A 5,088-nucleotide genomic window follows, 5' to 3' on the forward strand; every position below is an offset into this window, starting at 1 on the left:
TATTTGAAAATGTTTAATCAGAGACTTTAGTCCCAATGCATTTATAGTTTGTATATCTTATGTGGTTCGATATACTTAGTTCACTATAAACAATGCTCTGATACCAATCTGTCACACACCCAAACCAAGGATGGCGGAAACGTCCGGGGGTGGAGGACTTCATGTATAGTATCACAACAACGAGTATAATAGTGCTCAAAGTAAATACAACCATCATAAATATAATTGAAAAAGTTACACCATAGTATGTGTTTACATGTTTCAAATCAATTACATTAAGATGACAAAATGAACTGTTTGACGATTTAACGTCCCATCCTCAAGATGTTGTTGATTTCCTGTTTCACTGATTTCCTGAGAATACAAGTAGTTTTGAAAAAAATGTCAACAATTAAGTTGGTGAGTTCATAAGAGTTTTATTTGAGAAAGAAGCCGTTTTCCTTGTAAAAGCGATAAAGTATGATTCCAGAAAATCCAATATTTTCTTTATTAAGTGTGGAATGAAAGCTCCTATGTTATGCAATAATGTACCCTAGAAGGACCCGTAGATTCCTTCTATAATCACCCAGTGTATATGAGTTATATAAAATTTAAGTTAAATAAACCGTCGAATATAATGGGTTTGCCCTAGGTCCACAACCAAACAAGGAACAGGAAGTAAGGCGGGCCCACCAATTCTAAGTCGATTGTGACCAGATTCTTATATAACTCTAGCATATACACTTAGCAATTATAGCTGAAGTCTAACAATTCTAGATGAAACGTAGTTTTAATATCATAAAAGCCATTTAGAGTAAACCTGGTACTTTGCCATGTATACTTCAAGAAAATCCCTTATTTTCCTTATAAAAAGTTATGTAGTCTTAAAAGTCAAGACCGAGATGTACAAGTATTTTACCATACTTAAATAATTTATGCAAGTTTAAATCAACATAAACTCGTTTAATTCGAAGTAAAACCCGTAAATCTTATGTTTTGTTAATACCCCATGTGAGTTATTATAACCATACTATGACTCAGACGGCCTTGTAATACGACGTTCTTCAGGTGTCGCAAAGTTAAATGACACTTGTCACCCCAGACCTGCCGGTCTAGCTGTTGCATGCAGCTAAGGTGTGGGTTTGTCAGACCCAATATAGATCTATACACAAATATCATGCTCTCCCTACAAGAGACTCTGGTTACAATTACAGGACTTTTGATTTCGTTACTTTGGAAGTAACGTGAAGCGAATGTCTCACAAAGTTATTCATTAACAGATTTACGTGAACTGAACTGAAAACCTTTGGTAAGTGAATTTGAAATGTAAATGAAACATAAACTATACCTATTATAGTTTAACATAATTGTTTATAATGTACATGAAACATAAACTATATCTATTATAGTTTATCCAAAACGTTTGTAATGTAAAAGAACCCTTTTCTATGTAAGTAGAATGTTTAGCAAAAATATAACTATGTTTATCATGCCTTGTCTTGTACTATTGATAATGATGGAGGATTCTTACAAATCAGTGAGTATTTTCTGTTATATAATTATACCACAACAAGAAACACATGAAAATTATGAAATTCTCAAATATTAACACTTTGCTCAACATGTTACAAAGTGTGATGAAAGTTATAAGCTGTTAACTTGTTTCTAACATTTCTACACTGTTTTGGAAAAATCATAGATAAATCATACGAAGTCGAAAACTAAATCCGTAAACTCTGAGAGTTTAGAAAATTTGTCTAGTTTGTTCATAAATTTTTTTATGATTTTTAAAAGTCTCTAATTGGTGTAAAAATGTTCATATTCACAGACTGGTCCGAATTCGTAGCTACAGTGATAGGCAGTTTTGTAAAAATCACCATAAATTGTAGAAAAATCGTATGGAGATGTGCAAATAGTCATTTTAAAGGTATGAACCTGAACTATTGGAATCTAAAACAGTTTTGAAAACAAAAATGTTTAAGTTTCCCAAAACAGTCTGTGAATGGAGTTAAACTTTTCTGATGAAAGCTGATGGATGAGTTTAGTTGTGTTCTTGGTGTTTTAACTTGTATTCCCCCCCCCCCCTCTTAAAAATTAAGAAAAACATGAAAAGATAGGGGTATGAACTCACCTTTTTTGGTTTCAGAAGATGGATGATGAAGAAAGGAAGTGTTCAACTCAAGAACACTTTAGAAGATGCTTGAAGATTCGAAGATCTAACCCAAATATGACGATGTTTGTGTAAGATATCCATGATTTAAGTAGAAAGAAGGAGAAATAATCATGTGAGGAGTGATATTACTTACTAGGAGTAGATGAAGAACTTGTGATCAGCCTTGAAATTTCGAGATTAGAGAGGGATAGTGAGAGATAATGAGTTTTTGCTTCTTGGAGGAGTGTGAGTGAAATGGGAGGAGAGATAAGGATTTTTCTATCCTTGAATCAAAGTGTTTGGCTGAAAAGAGTGGGAAGAGGACGATCGAATGACCAGGTTGTTGGGTTTTGAGCATTCTAACACTTCCTAAGTGTACATGCAACCCTATTAAACCTTGGATCTATGTTTGTCTAAAATACATGCAAAATATTATTTTCCAAGGTTTATAACCTATCTAGCATGGCATGGGGTACTTTTAACCATAAAAGAACTAGATGAATTACATACCTTTTGTTGATTGTTGATTCCTTGGAGTTTGAGAGCCAAGCACCAATAATGTGAATGCCTCAAATGGAAATCACAAATCACCACAAACTTGGAAAATGTATGAGAGAGTATACTAACTCTTGATTTTGGCCACCACACTTACACACACATTAGTGTCTTTTTCATGCAACATAAGCTTGTTTATATAGTGTACATGGTTAGGGTGAAAGCCTAATAACCCATGTCTTTTCCTCTTCCAAGGATCCATGGGTAAAAGCTCCATGGATCATCCATGGACTTCCATATAAGCTTAGCCCATTCCCAAATGAGTGTTAGCCCACACCATATAAATATAATAGGCCATGATTTAATTAGTCTTCCTTTTAATCACTAAATTAATTCATAATTAATTCAAGATTAAAAATAATTAGGTAACATGACTTTATATTAATATATTATAACTTATAATATATTAATAAATCGTAAGTATACAACTCTCATAAAATTATCCATAACTAGTTTGGGTGAAGTGCAACCCAAATGGACCATGCCGGGTCGGGTCAAGTATATACCAAATAAGTTATGGACTTAGACATCTTATCCAGCAGACTCCCACTTGGATAAGTCTAATAACTGTATTTGCCTATATTACTTCAGGAACCAACCGACAATCGTAGCTCTCGAAAACTCTTGTGAACTATGAAGCGCCATTTTAGATAAGTGATCATATAATCCTCTGCTCTCATGATATCAGCCGGACAAATACATGGAACAATGTCTTACTTATTGTCTAGCAGTTGTTTCTCGATTTCCGATTTGTTTGACAAAGAACTTAACTGAACACATCAATTTAGTTCTGACCGGGCCCGGTACACGAGTCAACACAAAATCATCGAGGGGCCCAGATATCGCTTCTATTTCTAGAAGGAACAGATAAACTTCGACTCATATGCTTGTTCTACTACTTATTGAATTGCACACAAAGGCACGTTTTATAACATCAAGTTACTGATGCGTTTACGTGCAATCAATGCACAACCAACTCATAGGTAACAACTCATATCTCTAGGTTTGAAGACTTATATGATATTACCGTCTCACGATCACTCGAGATAAATTCCATGAAGTGATACAAGTGAGCGTGGGTTTATTCCAATACTCATAACTTATGAGCACTCATGAACGTTGTAGCAACCATTACTATGTCTAAACACCTTTAGCCATCTACAAACCCAATTCATGACAATCTTGATTCATACCTACTTCCGACGTATGACTGATTGTAGAAGTTTGAATAAATTAATTATTCTGGAAGTCAAAACATGCAAAACTGAAACAATAGTAAATAATTGACAATGATAGTAACACTTTACTCATAAATAAATCACACATTTTATTCATCATCAAACGTCGATTACATTTTACAAGTTTCAGAAAAATTATCTAATCTGTAAAACTAATATCGTCCCTCAGCCCGATGCGCCTCGCATGCTGCAAATGCTTAACCCTCGTCAGTCCCTTCGTAAGGGGATCTGCAGGGTTCTCATCTAACGATACCCTCTTTGCCACGAGGAGTCCTTCTTCTATCTTGTGTCTTATGAAGTGATATTTTCTGTCAATGTGTCGGGATCTGCCATGATCTCTTGGTTCCTTGGCTAAGGCAACCGCACTATTGCTGTCACAAAAAATCTCCATAGGCTCCTTAATAGCTGGTACAACTCCAAGGTCTCCGATGAAGTTCCTCAGCCATATCGCCTCCTTTGCCGCTTCACTCGCTGCTATGTACTCTGATTCACAAGTCGAATCAGCTACAGTCTCCTGTTTGGAACTCTTCCAAGTGATTTCCCCTCCATTTAAGGTAAAGACCCAGCCCGACTGAGAGCGGAAGTTATCCCTATCAGTCTGAAAGCTAGCATCACTATACCCTACTACTCTCAAGTCATCACTCCCACCAAGGGTAAGGATCCAATCCTTAGTCCTCCGCAGGTACTTGAGAATATTCTTTACCGCAGTCCAATGAGCCTTGCCAGGGTTCCCCTGATATCTGCTGACCATGCTCAAAGCGAAGGCCACATCAGGACGAGTACAAGTCATAGCATACATGATCGAACCAACAGCGGAAGCATAAGGTAATCGACTCATCTCAGCTATCTCATCTTCTGTAGTCGGGCTCTGAGCCTTGCTCAGTTTGGCATTGCTTTGGATCGGTAATTCTCCTTTCTTGGAATTCTGCATGTTGAACCTTTTCAACACCTTATCCAAGTAGATACTCTGACTAAGTCCAATTAGTCTTTTACTCCTTTCTCTTAATATCCTTATCCCTAGGATATAGGTAGCTTCTCCAAGGTCCTTCATAGCAAAGCACTTCCCAAGCCAGGACTTAACCTCCTGCAAGGTTGGGATGTCATTTCCTATGAGTAGTATGTCATCCACATACAGTACCAAAAAACTAACTATACTCCCACTAG

The sequence above is a fragment of the Lactuca virosa genome, chromosome 1, assembly GCF_052849685.1.
Source record: "Lactuca virosa cultivar CGN04683 chromosome 1, Lactuca_virosa_CGN04683_v6, whole genome shotgun sequence".
Classification (NCBI taxonomy): Eukaryota; Viridiplantae; Streptophyta; class Magnoliopsida; order Asterales; family Asteraceae; genus Lactuca; species Lactuca virosa.